At 36.9% G+C, this 19,056-nt stretch overlaps 1 protein-coding gene and 1 pseudogene across 1 annotated transcript in view; one reads left to right on the forward strand and one right to left on the reverse strand.

The window, feature by feature from the left end:
* Window positions 1-19,056, forward strand: part of SLC4A10 (solute carrier family 4 member 10) — a 118,861-nt gene that overhangs the window by 49,043 nt on the left and 50,762 nt on the right. The window lies entirely within an intron of this gene.
* On the reverse strand, window positions 12,223-13,009 carry LOC123783118 (ribulose-phosphate 3-epimerase-like; annotated as a pseudogene).

Raw genomic sequence — 19,056 nt, forward strand, 5'->3', positions numbered from 1 at the left:
AAGCAAAAGCAATACAATGGAGCAAAGATAGTCTTTTCAACAAATGGTGCTGAAACAACTGGGCATCCACATGCAAAAACATGAATCTAGACACAGACTTTATGCCCTTCATAAAAATTACCTGAAAATGGATCATATTCTTAAATGTAAAATGCAAAACTATAAAAGCCCCAGAAAATAACATAAGAGAAACTCCAGACAACCTTGGGTTTAGTTTTAGTTTACTTTTTAGATACAACATCAAAGGTACGATTCATGAAAGAAAAAATTAAAGCTGAACCTCATTAAAATTAAAATTTTCTGTTCTGTGAAAGATAAGAGAAGGGAAAGACAAGCCACAGACTGGGAGAATACATTTGCAAAAGACATATCTAATAAAGAACTGTTACCTAAAACATCCAAAGAACATCTAAAACGCAACACTAATAAGCCAGGATTTTTAGGGCAGTAAGACTACTCTGTATGATACTATAATGGTGGATACATGTCATTATAAATATGTCCAGTCCCATAGAATGTCCAACACCAAGAGTGAATCCTAAGGTGAACTTTGACTGATAATGATGTGTTAATGTGGTTAATTGTTTACAACAAATGTTCCACTCTGGTGGAGAATGTTGATAGTGGGGGAAGTGATATATGCGTCCAGGCGGGGGGTATATGGGAAAATCTCTGTATCTCCTGCTTAATATCCTTGTGAGCCTAAAACTACTCTAAAAAATAAAGTCTATTTAAAAAATGAAAGGTAATTAAGATATATTATATTGGAATCTAGCAAGTGAATCATGAGCCTCATGTCCTAGAGATGGCACTTGGGGCTTGATTCCTAACTGATTCAGTGTCCAGCCATTTTTGGTACCTGATGACAGGCTAAAATAGGACCAGAATCCTGCTTATGGAATATTTCACCTGCTGGGCACATTGCCATGAATGCTTCGGGAGATGACTATAATGCCAGTGTTGGCACTTTGTATATGATTTGATAATTTTACTCGAGGTATCTGCCATTCCTATTGGGAAATTTTGAGGAAATTATTCTTGTTCGTGTAAAACGTTGCTACATTATTTATTCATTCATCTCCACTTTGCTGGATATTTGAAGTGTCACTACTACATACTTTATAGTATTAGTCACACTGAATAAATGCTTAGAGACATTGCTAATAACTTGTTTTGGAGGAAGAAACCCTTCCTTTTAACTATTGAAATTAATATGTTAATTGCTCTGAATACTATTCCTACTAGATATTTTATAAAACCAACCAAATTCAGTTAGCTCAGTATATTTTTTTATACGTGAAATTCTTGATAATATAAGGTGTTCTGCTTATATACTTTACATTTATTTTTTTTAACAAACAGGAAAATATCAACTCTGGAAAGGGAGACATTTACTTTGTAAAAACATTCTATGGTTATAGTTCTCAGTTTCTATATACCACCCAAAAAGCTATTTTTATAAACAATCTCTCTCCAAGACTGTTTAAATATTATGTGAAGGGTAATGAAATATGTCTTGTAAGTTAACTTTCATTGCTCGTCTCTGTGAACTTGTGTCCAGGCCAGTTGTGCTACTTCCACTCACTCCACCATGCTGCTCATCTCTTCAATACGTAGGTACCTGGTGTCTTCTTGGTCTATTAGAACTTGCTCTAAAGATAATTAGTAGGAGTCTGATTTTATTTCTTCCATTTTTAAAAAAAAATTGGTATCTGAAAGAATGAAGCATCCACAGTAGAATTTTTTAAATTATGAAATCAAATTTTTAGAGGATGAAAGAGATGGTTCTCCTCACTCTGAAATCACATCGCTGGGTGTTATGGGATGAATTGTGTTCCCCCAAAGTTTGTATGTAGAAGCCCTAACCCCCGGAGCTCCAAATGCGGCTACATTTGAAGACAGGGCTTTTAGAAAGGTGATTCAGGGTGGGTCCTAATGAAAACTGACTGATGTGCTTATAAGAAGAGAACATTTGGACACACAGAGACACTGGGAGGCACATACATGGTGAAAAGATCATCTGAAGACACAGCAAGAGGGCAACCATCTGCAAGTCAAAGAGAGAAACCTCAGAGGAAACTAATTGTGCTGGCACTTTGATTGTGGGCTTCCAGCCTCCAGAACTTTGAGAGAGTAACTTTCTGATACTCAAGCCACCCAGGCTGTGGTATTTTGGCAGCCCTAGCAGACTAATGTACGGGGAAGATGCTTGCAGGCTAGGCCTATTTGTGTTTGCAGTTTTAAGAGCAAATTCTGTCAGGTCTCTCCCCCTATTTGGCAATTCCATCCTTTTAGTTGTTTAGACTTAAAAAAAAAAACCACCTGGGTTTATTCTTGATTCTCTTTCTCACACACCTAGATTTCTCAGCAAATCAAATGGCTTTATACAGAATCTGAACCCTTTTTAACTACCACCTCTACCTCCATAATCCCTGTCTAAATTATTAGTTGGTCTTCCAACTGGTGTTCCTGATTTTACACCTCTTTCATAGACTCTTCTCTATGAAGCGGCTGGAACTGTTCTCTTAAAACTCAAGTCACATCATGTCACTCTGCTTCTCAAAGGCCACTGATAGCTTCCTATTATCTTCAAGATATCATATGGTCTGCTCTCCTCTCTTATCTCCTACTTCCTCACCCCTCTGTTCCAGCCACACTGATCTGCTTGCCCTTCCGTAAACACACTTGGCATGTTTCTGCCTTTAAGTTTTCACATTTGCTATTCTTTTTGCCTGAATGCCCTTCTCCAGATATCTATGTGGCTTGTTCCTTTACTTCCTTCAAAATTAGCTGCTTGAGGACTTTCTATCTAAAATTTCAACTCCCTTCTCTCTCCCCTTCCAAAATAGTATATAATTTACTTATATTTTTTAAAAGTAAGATTTACCAAGGCATCATTTTTACACACAATAAAATATACCCTTTTAAGCATATCCTTAAGTGAGTCTTGACAAATGAATAACAGCATAATTGAAATATTATGGAGCATTTCCCAAGATGTTTCCTTATGCCCCTTCGAAGTCAATCTCTCACCCCAACCCACAACCCCTGACAATTATTAATATAATTTTTGTCTCAGAAGTTTTGCCTTTTTTAGAATTTCACATAAATAGAATTATAGAGTATGGAAGCTTTTGTGTCTGCTTTTTTTCCACTTATTACTATGCTGTTGAGATTTACTCATATTGTTGCATGCATCAGTTTATTACTTTTTATTATTGGGTAATATTCCACTGTAGAAATCTATCACAAATTGTCTAATACCTAGAAACATGATTGCTGGGTTAAAAAGTGTATATTTTAACTTTATAAGAAACTGCCAATGTGGTTGTACCATTTTGCATCCTTACCACCAATGTATGAGAGTTTCCATTGATCTGCATCCTCCCCAGCATGTAGTTTTGTGCTTATGTGTAGTGGTACCTTTACTAATCAATTAAATTTGTTATCTGTTCCCCTTCTAGAGTGAACAGTTCATAAAGGGAGGGAATTTAGTCTGTTTTGGTCACTGCTTTTCCAGTGTCTGAATCAGTTCCTGGCACAAAATAGGTATTCAATGAATATTTGTTGCATAAATGAATTAAGTGTTGAATGAATATTACCTCTGTTTAGGGCTAAAAAAAACCTTGAAACATGCAAAACACAAAAAACCCCAGAGGCTCAGAGGGTTTATGACTTACCCAAGTGGGAGAACTAGGGCTAAAACCTAAGACATGTGGGGCCCCTGGGTGGCTCAGTCAGTTAAGCATTTGCCTTTGGCTCAGGTCGTGATCCCAGGGTCCTGGAATCGATCAGAACCTCACATTGGGCTCCCTGCTCAGTAGGGAGTCTGTTTCTCTCTCTCCCTCTTCCCTCCCACCCCACTTCCCCTCTCTGACTCTGGCTCTCTCTCTCTCTAGCTCTCTCTCAAATAAATAAATAAATAAATAAATAAATAAATAAATAAATAAAATCTTTATAAAATAAAAATAAAACCTAAGACATCTAACATCTAGTTGAACGCTTTTGACACTGTACTACATTATAAGCCACTGGTTTGCCAAAGTAATTTTTATGATTAATATTTAGAATGTAGAAGAGTTTGGATACATTTTTATTGTATTGTATTTATTGGTCTTTTATATTATCTTCAAGCAATTTTTAATTTCTAATAGGAAATAAAAAATATAAAAAGAGGGATAAAAACATAAATATTTGAGGGGCACCTGGGTGGCACAGCAGTTAAGCATCTGCCTTCGGCTCAGGGCGTGAACCCGGCATTCTGGGATCGAGCCCCACATCAGGCTCCTCTGCTATGAGCCTGCTTCTTCCTCTCCCACTCCCCCTGCTTGTGTTCCCTCTCTCGCTGGCTGTCTCTGTCTCTGTCAAATAAATAAATAAAATCTTTAAAAATAAATAAATAAATATTTGAATAATAGTAGAGGTAAAATGGATTCTTATTTTAGAACTTATTGAAACATAAAAGTACTTATCTTGATTACCCATAAATAGGCATTTTACAAGGAGGGAGAAAAATCTTGACTGGAGGTGAGTTTTGCTGCATCGCATTGAAACCCTTACGTCACCTTGTTATTTTTTTAAATTAATATACAGTATTTTATTAGTTTCAGGTGTAAAATATAGTGATTTGATAATTCCACACATCACCCAGTGCACTCACAAATTCTCTCCTTAATCCCCATCAACTATTTAACATATCCCCCTTCCCATACCATTTCCCAGAGTAGATGCAACAATTTGCATTCCCACCAACATTGCAAGAGGGTTCCTCTTTCTTCCCATATTTAACAACAACTGTTGTTTCTTCTGTTGTTAATTTTAGCCATTCTGACTGGTGTGACATGATATCCCATTGCAGTTTCAATTTTCGTTTTCCTGATGATAGGTGATGTTGAACATTTTTTCATGTGTGTTGGCCATCGGTATGTCTTCTTTGGAGAAATGTCTGTTCATCTCTTCTGCCCATTATTAATTGGATTATTTGTTTATCAGTAGTTGAATTTTATAAGTTCTTTATATTTTGGATGCTAATCTTTTTTTTAATTTATTTTTTATTTTTTATTTTTTTTTGCTTTTTAATAGTAATTTTTTATTATATTATGTTAGTCACCATACAGTACATCCCTAGTTTTTGATGTAAAGTTCCATGATTCACTACTTGCATATAACACCCAGTGCACCATGCAATACGTGCCCTCCTTAATGCCCATCACCAGCCTGTCCCATTCCTCCACCCCCCTCCCCTCTGAAGCCCTCAGTTTGTTACTTTTAAGAAGCTTGGTAATAACCTGGTTTAAAAGATTGGGGTAGGAATCTGCACCAATATCCTATTTTGTGGCCTTAGGAAAGCCCCTGAGAGCAGCCTCTGGAGACAATGTCTTAACTCAAAAATGCATAAGAAATATATTTGAAATACATAGGAAATAAGAGATCTGGAAGTATACCTGCCAAACCTATATTTTGGGGAGGGGGGCACAGAAGATAGGATTATGAGAAAAAAGGCCTTCTTTTCTTTGTGTATTTCAAAATGTTCAACTGGCGTTGTGTGCATGCATTATTTTATAATTTCTTTCTAAGAATAAGTCTTATGATGGGAAATTCATCCTATGGCAAGTCATAAGATGAGCTAATTAGGAACAGGTGTTGCTCATCAAATCAGTTCCCTGTAACCAAATTTACTTCCCATTTCAGGAAAATAGCAACCTACAAAATTCGAGGGTAGAATAGAGCAAAATGTTTAAGGTATAATAAGTAGATTTGCCATTTTGTTCATACATTTTCTTACTCACTCACTGACTCATTCCTTCGGTATCCGTTGTTCTCTGTATTGTTTGCATTGATAGTATGAAAATGAGTATGATATGGTTTCCACTCTCAAGGAGCTCAGTGATTATCAAGAAGAGCCTACAGATGCCCTTCGTATAATGTGTTGCACACTGAGTATTTGTTGAATCAATAAATGAGGAGGGAGCTAGAGGCAATGCCTACTCAAATAATTGCAGCATAGTATTTATACTAGATATATGCATAATGGCCTGGAGAAAAAAGTAAGAAACTACCTGGGGAGTTGGGAAATATTCATAGAAGAAGTAACCCTAAATTGTCATGCTATCTCTGCTGTACCTGTGACTTGAGTTTATTATATACAGCATATCTATGTTTTTCTCTCTCTTTATTGTATTCTGTATGTTCTACCTGAGCAGGTCATAGTTAGAGTCGAGGACACTGAGGTAGACAGAATGGACTCCTGGGACCAATTGGCAAGGATCCTTAAAAATTGTAGTAAGGTTTATCTGGTAAAAAATTGGGGATAATGACAAAGCTCTGAGAAGAATTATGTGGTAATAGATTAGAAGGTGATCATAGGAAGTAGAGCAAGGATCAATAGCCTAGGTGTGAAATGTTTAAGTCTTTACTATTGACTCAGACAATGATAAGGGGAAGAAAGTGAATAAACCAGGGGGGAAAAGGAAGAAAACCCAAAATTGACAAGGCATTATTCATTCATTTAACAAAAAGTTATGGAGTACTTTCTAATTTATATGAACTATAACAAAATTTTGCATATATGACTTTATTTAAACCTCACAATAACCTGTGGAACAAGTATTAACCTGCTTTACAGATGATCAATATGAGGCTCCAACAAGTTAACTAGTTTGTCCAATATCATATGGCCAACGAATGATAAATGAGAATGGAACTCAAATCCATCTGGTTTTAAAGCCCATGAGCTTTCTCCTACAACATATTAAAATAAAAATAATAGTAAAGGATTATTATTATTATTATTATTTCAACTCCTTAAAGGCAAGGACTGTCGTATATTTCTATGTATTTCCCCATAACAGTTAGCAAAGTATTCTGCACAAATAATTTTAAACCATTATATATCAATGAAAGAATAAATAACATTGCTTGCTGTGTGCTAGACATTTGGGTGTAAAAGTGACAGAATAGGTGGGGTCTCTGCTCTTACATAGCATATTATCTATTGAAAAAGTTAGACATTAAACATTACTCAAAGAAGTGCTTAGTTATAGTTGATGTAAGTGCTAACATATAAAGCTGCAGAATATGCCATCCTGCATGAGAGTGAGAAATGCTTCCAAAGTTATGTATCTAGAGGCCGAGGAGAGGATATGGCTGTTTGAATGGAAATGAAATTCAGATGAGAACAAATTTAAGAATTTAATGGAGTATTTATGTTTTCAGTATCAGCTAGCAGTGATAGTGTTTTATAGAGTTATTTTGCATATTTTTGAAAATTTCTTTTCTTCGTGATATAGCTATAAGTTTAGATAATTTCCTAGAGAGATAAGTATAAATACTTAGACAATCTCTTCTAAGAATAAATTCCAAAATATGGAAATAAATATATTCACAAAAGATTTACCACTGTGTTATTTAAATAGTCATCTATTACAAAATTAAATGTTTAATAATAAAGAATGAGTAAGTAAACCATGTCTCATGCATTAACAATTATAGTTATGAAGAATAATGTAGCCACATGGAAAATGCTTTCATTATGATACTATATAGAAAAGATTAAAGGAGCACCTGGGTGGTTCAGTTAAGCATCTGACTCTTGATTTCGGCTCAGGTCATGATCTCCGGGTGGTGAAATCAAGCCCTGTGTTAGGCTCTGTGCTGGGCATGGAGTCTGCTTGGAATTCTCTCTCTCCCTCTCCCTCTTCTCATCCCCCCACCTTAAGAAAGAAAAGATTAAAGACACTGTATGCTTATGTATATGTTGAAAATATACGTAAGAACTACTAACAGAAATATGCCAAAAATATTATAGTAACTGGTAGAAATACTATGAGATTTCTTTTTAATTTTTTATTCTGTAAATATTCTGTAGTATGATTTTATTATTTTGGTAACTCAAAATACTTTTGGAAAAAGAAAGAATAGGCATAAAAATGTGTTTGACTTCTACAGATAGATCATAGCTCTGATTTTATGCCTTATATCAAAACCTAACTTGCTATACAGCACTCTGGGGGCTAATTTAGTCAATAAAGAGACTTCAAAAAAATGAATCATAAACCATTATTGTTCAGTACACACAGAAAGGTACTAATAATAACTACAAAGACAAAAGGAGAGCATCTGCAACCCAGAAACTAAAATTAGTAATAATGCTGAAGGGAGTTCTACCAAGTTATGTTTTCCAGAAGACAGCCACAGGCTCTTCTCATGTAAGGAAGACTGATCACCCCCATTAGCCTTGAAACAAAAGCAAAGACTTCTGGATGAGGGCATTTAATTGTAATGTTTATCTAATCACTCTGTAGCCATTTATATAAATAAGATGGCATAGAGCACATGCTTTTCTTTGGGCAAAGTAAGTAGAGCATGTGTCTGGTGAAGTGTATTTCAAGCCAAACAAGCCAACACCACAAGTCAAAATTATTGGCATTTTTTACTGGTGTTTTTAAAACTGTAAACAAGTGCAGATACTGCCCATTTTTTTGCCTTTGGATTGTTGAACTTCCCAGTCTGCTGGGGGTAGCGATAATCGTGTAACAATAACAACAGTGATGATACCTAATATCTAATTAGTATTTACTTATGCCAGACCCTGTTATAGGTGCTTTTATCTATATTAACTCATTTTACCCTCATAATACCCTCATGTGGTTGATTGCTCTCATTATCCTCACTTTAAGAAAACTGAAATCTAAAGAGGTTAAGTAACTTGTCCAAGGTTGCTCAGCAAAGTGCTTGGATGTGAATGGTACAGGAATTCTGGCTGGAGAGTCTGAAGTCCAGTGTCCTAGGCACCAGGCTATCTTATGCACCTAAAGAATTTATTTTTCATTAATACTTCCATCTTATGACCAGAGTTACTAAAAATTATTTTGGACAAAATTAACAATGGAGCTTATTCCAAACTCATATTCCATCTCTTCACATTGCTGTCTCTAGTTTTCTTTTCTTTCTTCTTTCTTTCCTTTGGTAGTTTTGGACTAGAGTTATTTGGACTAAGTTCACCAGTACAGGTGAAGAACAAAAAAGTCGGGTTTTTCTCATTCTATCTTGATTGATTTATTTAGAATATCTGCTTTTGACAGTTAAGAACATAAAATCTAAATATCCAGAGCCTTCTCTGAGCTACCGAGGGTTGGTACAGATACTTTATTAAACTTCCTGCACAAGTATACAGCCTCTGAGAACTAACTGCTGAGATTTCAAACATCGGAGGCACAGACTCAGGAAAGAACAATGATTTGATAGGCGATAGGTGATATCTATGATGTGTAACATAAGTCTTTTAGGTTGATAAATATATTTTTCCTTTTTGGAATTGATCTGTGGATGAGCAATATTATTAACTAGAGATGGGCCTGACAAGGAGGCATACGTGGCTAAGGTCCACTCAGAGACCTGACTGCAAAAACAAGTCTCTCCTATGAGCTTGTTATTTTTATACCAAATTGCTTAGGACTTTCAGAACAAATTTTAGTACTTTCTAAGTATGTAGTTATTTCACTGTTTAAATTTAAATATCCTCCCAAGAATGGAGTAACACATTTTGCCATTGTCTTCACTAACACAATACAATCACTTTGGAAAACAGAGACCTTGACGCTGAGGGAATGGTGCACATAGCAAGCAAAGTGAATGGAGATGTGATATCAGTCCATGGCCACGTTTAGATGAGGCCATGAGAAATAGGACTCTGGACAGTTGGGCCAAAGGAGGTGGTGGTAGTAGAGCTATCAGGATATGAGGGCAGAGCTGCAGGGTGTTTGGGGGAAAGGGGATATCTTAAAGGAGGAGTGTCTGAAAAGGGGAAAAGGAGATGATTATACAGTGTAATGTAGATTATTTGATTTTTTCTGGAGTCTTCTCACTCTTCTGGCTGTGCTGATGGAAATGGCACAAAGTTATAACTGGAGGAAGCATTTTGTAGCTAAAAGAGCAGAGGTTTCAGGGTCAAGCAGACCTGGATTCAAAGCTAATCAGTATGGCGTTGAATAAGTTACCCCTCAGTTTCCTCCATCTATAGAGTGTAGAAATCAAACTGAAACTACGAAACAAAATGCCTCCTGTCATGCAGTGGTAGCTGTATGTATATCATAACTACATGCATAGTATACAGTAGCTAAAGAAAGTACACACGTGTATGTATATACACACACTTTTATACATAGATACATTCGTTCACCTGTTGTAGTGTTACCTTTCTCCCTTGTTACCTTACTTCAGCAAGAAACTTACCATGTATTCTTTAGTTTACATTTTAGTTTCCTTTTGCCATATACAAATTTACTTTCACCAAATTTTCAGAATATTCAGATCATTTCCTATCAAACTAGGGTGTGGGGCCCTTTTTGTTCTCCTGAGGTAAATTAGCAAAATGGCCAACTTAGAGAATTCTAATTGTTAGCTACCTAAAAAGTAGAATGTTAGCCACATGATATAACAGATTCAGACCATGTATTACTAATCTGCTCTAACAAGAAAGAGACTATTGCTCCCCATGAATGGTAATTGTTTTCTTTTTGACAGCACTACTATGCAATAGTCATTTATGTTATTCTTTGAAATTTGTGATAAGGCTCGGTAAGGATTTGAGGCAGTTCTTCTGTATGTTCGGATGAAACCTGAATCATAGCATACATATTACCTAGGCAAATATAATTAATCTCTGTAGCAGTTTAAATACTTCTTTATGATTCTAAGAAGGAGTCTTTAGGGAATATATGCCAGTCTAAAGCTAGGGATTTTACTTTTTTTTTTTTTTTCAAATTCTAATATTTTATACAGAGAAAAAGACCGCAGATACCTGTCCTTTTTACAAAATTTCTTACCATACTTACATAACAAGAATTTTTAGAAGAATAAAGTTGTTGGTCCATATTTGGTTTTCTAAGTATAACTTTGAGCATAGTTATAAGTATTTTAGTTTGTGGATTACTGCCGTACCTTGTCATTGCCTAACCTACCTGGTCTTTCTTGGAATAATAAAGTAGATATCCTTAGGGCCAGTAGCCATAGTTCCAGAATATTCTCAGCCATCTGGGTCTGCTACAGAATAAAGTTAGGCTGGAAATAAGACAATGGTAAGTAAAAGAAGCTTCCTTTGTCCACCCTACCTCCCCCAAGGGCTCCATTTGTAAAAGATACAAGTATAGACCGGAAATCTGTGACCTATTAGATCCCTTTCTTGGTACCAGCCTGCCGCTGAAGTATAGTTTCTCATTTCTAAAGAGGACAAAGATACCTGTCCTAGTAGTCCTAGGTGTGATTTGTAGGTTTAATATTACACCAAAGTACTTTATAACCCACCTAGCAAGCTTATATAATGATAGCTACTTTGTATTGAGTACTAAATTCTAGGACTAGTACTGGAAACTTGACATATATATATATTATGATACCTCTTCCAAGCCTCAACACAACCCTGCACAATTGTTATAATTACATTTGATGCATAATGAGTTAATAGAAACTCACAGAGGTTGTGTGATTTTCTGAAGTCAAATAGGTTGAAAGGGATGAGTCAAGATTCAGCTCAATATTTCCAAATGGAGGCTTTAATTTTCTTTCTATTCAGAACTCAGGCAACAACATTATTTAATGTCCTTAAGAATGGTAGGTGGCATTAAGAAAAAGGGAAGAAAAAATACTGAAAAATCTGTCCTTTCAACAAAGCTGACAAATCACCCTGATAAAACCAATGCTTATGATTTAGAATAGACCACCTGAAAACCCGTGGGCTTCATACATTTTATGTGTTAAGTATTGAGTAAAAAGGGAAAAATAGATGTTTTATATGCAAGAAGACTATGGTATACTATCCAGCCAGATTCAAGCTTAGTTTTTCATAAGTTCCATTCTACTCATATTGTCAATCCTATCCACAAATCACAAGTGACATGAAATAGGAAAAACATAAGGACTTCCTTCATTTTTGGAAAACAGGTGGTAAACAACAGAAAATTCTTTCAGAAATGCAGAAAACTATTTTTTCATAATAGCTAAGATGGCTTCTTTATGCAGTATGGAGAGATCCATTGCATTTCTGTTTATAATCTTAATATAGCTCTTTTTTATTCTTTTTAAAACTCAAATCTCCCAGTAAAAACTGTATTTTATCACACTAATCTTTAAAGTCCATCTTTTAAAAGGTAGGTATAAACACTATTTTCTCACCCCCTAGAGCATTTTGCACAATAGATCTTAGGCATTGGAATAAATAGTTGCTCAGGAAAGCAACACTGCCTCATGCAATATGATTTGGTGGTCACCATTCCTGTTTTCCAGTAAGAGGGAAATTTCGTGAGCAGAAACATTGGGCTCCTTGAGAATTTGCTGTTGAAGAGAATGTTTCTGAGCAACTTCTGAGCCAATATATCTTAGCAGGTCGATCACAGACCTGGGATGTTCACTCCTCATAATAACACTGCCAGACACTGTCATGTTAGCACCTGTGTCTGCATGGTCATGGATCATGTAGTACCCACTTCAACACTGATCTCTATGTCTAAAGATGGACACTGGGTCCTCCATTGATGAACCCTTGACATCGTATCTCCCATACATTTCTGCCTTCCAAAATTAGGTTCCACGGGCATAACAGAGATTGTATCTATCTGATTAGCCCATGGTGCTAAATATCCCACTGTAGTTCCCAGGTTGATGGTAAGTCTAACCTTCATCTCATTCTCCCAAGTCTCTTTAATCAAAGCCTCAGGGTTCTTAGTACCCTCAACATGAGAGGTAGGTTGATTGGCTCCTAGTGCAACCATTGGCTTCATGCCAATGTTCCAGTCTGGGCATTATCCTCTACATGCCGAGGAAAGGATCCTGGCCTAGCTCCTTTTAGAAACTCTACCACAGGGTGACCAAAGGCGATGTGAAGAAAATGCCCATCTTTTACATCTAGGTGCAGATAATTGGCCTGGAGGTCAATATCTGGAGGCTCTCAGTACCCAAATTTGGCCAGGTTGCTGTTAAGGATGGACAAGCCAGTCTTACAGCTGGACACCATGGTACTGGTTCCCAAGAACCAAGTTATTCCATGAGTCCCCTGGCAAGATGAAGGCATCATCACAACTTGCCCTTTTTTTTTTTTTTAACGTGTTGGTACTTTAATTGTTAAGCAGTGACTACTTTTTCTTTTGAAATAATGATTAATTTTCCCAGTGTAAATCAAAGTAAAGCCATGAGTTACAACTTTGAAGGATTTATTTTAGAATCAGTTATGTCTTAAGTTTACTTGTCTGTTACTCAAATGAGTCAGAACTAGTGATTTGTTTTTGTTACTTAGATGCGGTAAGATAACAGAAGAGCTGGCTTGTTTAGTGATTTCACTAAAATATGCCAATTAATAACCTCAAATCTCCATTGATGTGCCCTTTGTTAGTAATTTAAATGGGATCAAAGCGCTAGTAAATGTTTTTGTTCCCAACTTCCTTTTAAATAAAATTCTTCCTTTCAAATGAAATTCTGTGTATGTGTGTGTGCATACATACACATATATATTTTCCCTTTTAATGGATACATCTACCATAATGCTAATTCTCTCTTATTTTGTTACTCGTACAAGAAATTTGGCATATTTTTCCTATTTCGCATTATAGTTTTCCTTTTATCATCAATAAATTTACTTTTAACAAACGTTCAGAGTATGAAAATATTTTCCCATCAAACTCCTATGGTGTTGGGCTTTTTTTTTCTGATGCAGAGTAACAGAATGTTCAACTTGGGGCATTTCCCATCATGGGAACACCCTCCCCCTTACTACTAAACTGATTTATATGTGGAGTTTGGCAGGTTCATATATGTATGAGCAGAACAGTAGCAAGATATTTGAAGGCCTATAATCCTTGCTTTTTCACTATTGTTTTTTCATCTAATCCTGGCACAACTGTGAAATTGGAACCAGAGATTCTGAACAAGCCATTGTAGACACAATTGGATATTTTGGAGGCTCCCAAAGGTACAATCTCTAAACCTTCATTTGGAGGATCCAAGATCAATGTGAATACTTTAGGTTCGACTTTTTTTCTCTCCAGGCTTTTATTTAAATTCTAGTTAGTTAACATACAGTGTAATATTACTTTCAGGTATCGAATTTAGTGATTCGTCACTTCCCTACAACACCCAGCACTTGTCACACAAGCGCCCTCCTCAATGCCTGTCACCCATTTAACCCATCCCCCGCCCACCTCCCCTCCAGTACTTTAGGTTCTACTTTAAAAAAATAAGTAGTGATCTTATTTCAGACTATAGACATGCTACCGAAAGCTCTACTATTAATTTTTAGTCCCTAGACCGGTGTCTGAGTATCTTCATGAAGTATGGAAAGGTCATTCATGTTAAAATTCGTTCCTGGGAATAAGAAATGACGTCCTGTAGTAACATGCAGCTCTTGTATGCATGGTAACATAGATATCTGCGGTGGCTCCAGGACTTCAGGAATCACCTGATCTGCCCCCCACACGTCCCTTTGGTGGGTGCTAAATGCAGTGATTTTCCTATCACAGTTCTCTACTATGTCCATGGACTCTTCTTGCAAGACCTCTCAGTGATCTAAGTACTTTCATTTAATGCCATTTTGTGGGAGCTTGAGCTACAGTGATTCTAGATATGCCTAGATCTGATCTTTTCAACTAATGATATGGACTTTCTATGAGGACTGCATAACCAACGTTAATTACAAAAACCACAGCAATAATGGAATAAGAAATCTTTCAAAAACCTCCAAAAGCTTCCCAATGTTCTCATTTTAACATTCATAATACTTACAAGGGCCCTCAGTGCTCAGTCTACACCATCTGGGCCTTACTTATCTCTTAGCCCTGGTCCCATCTCTTTCCCCTCTCCCCTTATTCATCAGCCGCACCAAGCTTTCTATGCATGTCTGTCTGCTCCTTGACTCAGGTCTTCCCACCTGCTATTTGCTCTTTCTAGTCCACCACCCCCACCACCCTGCCCATACCATTTCTTATTTAATTTTGTTCATTTTTTAGTAGATCTCAGCTCAAACATCATTTCCTTAAAGTTTTCTTTAAACACCCAGATTCAAGGTATGATTCTCCTTTTATTTATCTTCTTAGCAGCCTAGAATTCTTTATAGTACATTTCACAAATGTATTTTTATTGATTGATTGATTGATTGATGTATAGTTGACATAGAATGTTATGTTGGATTCAGGTGTGCAACATAGTGATTCAGCATCTGTGTGTGTTATGCTCACCACTAGTTTAGCTACCCTCTGTCACCATACAATGCTACTATAAGACCATTGACTATATTCCCTGTACTGTGCCTTTTATTGCCAGGACCTATTCATTCCATAACTGGAAGCCTGAATCTCCCACTCCCCTTCACCTATTTAGCTCAACTCCCAACCTTTTCCCCTCTGGCAGCCATCAGTTTGTTCTCTATATTTACGGGTCTGCTCCTGCTTCTTATTTACTTGTTTGCTTATTCATTTGTTTTGTTTTTTCGATTCCACATATAACTGACATTATATGGTATTTGTTTTTCTCTAACTTATTTCACTTAGCATAATACCCTCTGTGTGCATCCATGTTGTTGCAAATGGCAAGATCTCATTCTTTTTTATGCCCGAGTAATATTTCATTGTGTATGTGTGTGTGTGTGTGTGTGTGTGTGTATCATATCTTCTTGGACACGTAAGTTGCTTCCATATCTTGGGTATTGTAAATAATGCCGCAAGAAACACTGAGGTGCATGTATCTTTTCAATTTAGTGTTTTCATTTTCTTTGGGTAAATACCCACTAGTGGAATTACTGGATTGAATGTATTTCCATTTTTACTTTTTAATTGAAGTATAATTAACATACAGTGTTATATTAGTTTCAGGTGTACAATATAATGATTCAACAATTCTACAGTTTTCAGTGTTCTTCATGATAAGTGTACTCTTAACCCTCATCATCTATTTCACCTATCCCCTACCCACCTCCCCTCTGGCAACCAAATTTGTTGTCTTTATTCAAGAGTCTGGGTTTTGTTTTTGTTTTTTTTTTTGTCTCTTTTTTCTGTTTGTTTGTTTCATTTCTTAAATTGTAACATATGATTGAAATCATGTGCTATTTGTCTTTCTCTTTCTGACTTAGCATTTGTCATGAGCACACCCTGAAGGTACACACACAAGTTGTCTTCTCACAGTGTCGGCTTTACCCAATCATAAAGCAAAGTTAAATCACAATTATAAAGAAGGTTCAGGATTCCAAACTCAAGGACAATTCACCGTGTGATTAAACTTGGCTTCTTACACAGCACACAGAGCAGGACAGAAGAGAAGCCACACAACAAGCCAGATAACAGAGGGGTGCAGGAAGCTAACGAACCAAACGCGAAGTCAGTCTGTGGGTGTGCAGTTGAGATAAGGCCTCGGTCTGATACGGGTCAGCTTTCAGCGGTTCAGGCAGGGAAGGATCTTGGTTCTGTCTGGAGATCAATCAGGCAGAGCCTTCAATGGCAGTTGCCTTTTTTAAGTGGTCAGACATAGAGGGGTCAGGTCTGAAGAGTCTTGACAGTTTTCTGCCAAAATCCTTCCCTTTTTAAAGGGATTTCATCAGTTTTGGGTCTCTGCAGAGCTCCTCTGGTTCTGCTTGTTATCAGTTCTGGGGTGTCAGCTGACATTGGTCCCAGCGAGATCTCCTAACTGCAGTACCTTCACTGCTTGCATCGTTGCTTGACACAGGCTTCTGCTTGTCAAGAGAGACTCCATTTTGTTCTCTACAGCATTATATCCTTAACTCCATCCATGTTGTTGCAAATGGCAAGATCTCATTCTTCTTCATGACTAATATTCCATTGTATATATGTACCACACCTTTATCCATTCATCTATCGATGGACATTTTGGTTGTTTCCATATATTGTTCATTCTAGAGCTAAGTAAAGTGCAATAATTACTTGGCTCTCGTATCATGACTCCTATGCCATTAAAAAAACAATGTTATGAATAGATACTTCCAGAATGGTGGCATAGGGAGCTCAACCACCCTCTCTGTGGTGAAACAATTACACTGGTGAAAACCATTTTAAAAAGCAATAATGGAGGGGCACCTGGGTGACCAACTATTGGTTTTGACTCAGGTCATGATGTCAGGGTCCTGGGATTGAGCCCCGCATGAGGCTTCACTCTCAGCAGGGAGTCTGCTTGGGATTCTTTCTCCCTCTCCCTCTGCCCCTTTCCCTGCCCATGCTTGTGCTCTCTCTCTCAAATAAATAAATAAATCTTTTTTAAAAAAGCAATAATGGGAAGTCTGTGGAAGTTGTCTTAAGAGCATACAGCAAATAAACACTGATTAAAGAAAATCTACCAAATCTTGGTAAGAGCAACAAGTCTGCAGCATTTGAGCCATAACCTGCTTCTTCCTTAAGCCCATCCCAGCTCAGTATGACAGAAGCTTCATTCTAGCCAAGTATAGCCAAGATCACGGGGCTCCTTCTCCTCCTATCCTCCAGGTGAGGACAATGATACCTTTTCAGGAAGAGTAGATTGCCAGCATTTATTATTCCACCCCCACCCCCTGCATGTGTGATGAAAGTTAAATACTGAGTCAGTGCATCCAAGAGTTTGGGACTCCCTTCATTCACCCAAACCTGCCCGTAGGGTGGAGGTCTATACCTTAGGCATAGACCCTACACTGCCCAACTCCTTGCTCCTCAAGCAAGGGAATAGCTCAGAAAAAAAGCATGCCATTTTCCCTACCCCTAGCTCTGGAGCCAAACCTTAGAGATTTTGCCCAGGGAGAACCCCAAAATTCTCTCCAAAGGGACTGGTTTTATTTGAAGTACAGTCTAAACATACTCTCAAAAATAATGGAAGTTTTGGTGGAAAGCAATTAAGAGGCGGTAGGTAGCTGTATGAGAGATACAAGCTAAACAATAGGCCACCTGGTGTACCAGAGAAAACCAGAGTCAACAAAATTTCAATGACCTCAACTGCAGAGGAGCTAGAATTTAATTGAATCAGATCTCCAGAACAATTTATGCCCCCAGGTTATTGTCAAAAACAATAGAGCAATCAGCCAGCAATTAGTAGAGCCCAATAGGTGGATGTATGTGGTAAGTCCTATGACAACCACAAATAAAATAACCCAGATATATAGTGAAGAATAAAAAATAGCAATGTTCTTAACATCATGGTCAAATGAATTCTCCTTTCACATTTCATGAGCTGCTCAAAATCATTCCATATTTTAGTTTCTTTCTCTTTGGAATATGCTTTTCTTGTAAAACCTTTATCTTTTCTGGAATTGCTGACTGCCTTCTTTTTCTCTTGCCTTCTGTGCTTGAATGTCTTCAAGCTTTCCAATAATTCAATAATTCTATCCTGTGGACTCCTTATTAAAATTTTAAGTATATAGTACAGCAGATGTTGCAGTAGATCTCTAGAAATTTTCCATATTGCATGATTAAAACTCTGTATCCATTGAACAACTCCCCATTTCCCCCTCCCTCCCCAAAACCCACAATTCTGCTTTCTGTTTCTATTTTTCACTACTTTAGATACTTCATAAGTGGAATAATGAGGTAGGTATTTGTTGTACTCTGACTGGCTTATTTCACTTAGCGTAATTTCCTCAATGTTTATCCATCCGGTAGCATATGATAGGATTTCCTTCTTTTTTCAATGGCTGAATAATATTTCATTGTATGTATATACCACATTTTCTTTATCCATCTGTAGATGGACATTTAGATTGTTTCCACTTCTTGGCTATTGTGAACAATGCCGCAATGAACATGGAAATGCAAATATGTCTTCATGATCCTGGCCTCAATTCTTTTGGATAAATACCCAGAAGTGGGGTTGCTGGATTAAATGGTAGTTTTATTTTTAATTTTTTGAGGAAACTGCATAGTATTTTCTATAGTGGCCATGCCATTTTACGTTCCTAACAACAACCTTGGCACAAGGGTTCCAATTTCTCCACATCCTCACCAACACTTGTTCTTTTCTAATGTTTTGTTTGTTTTGTTAATAATGGTCATCCTAACAGGTGTGAGGTGATACCTCATTGTAGTTTTGATTTGCATTTCCCTA

The sequence above is a fragment of the Ursus americanus genome, chromosome 1 (assembly GCF_024610735.1).
Source record: "Ursus americanus isolate L20-20 chromosome 1, mUrsAme1.1.p, whole genome shotgun sequence".
NCBI classification, from domain to species: Eukaryota; Metazoa; Chordata; class Mammalia; order Carnivora; family Ursidae; genus Ursus; species Ursus americanus.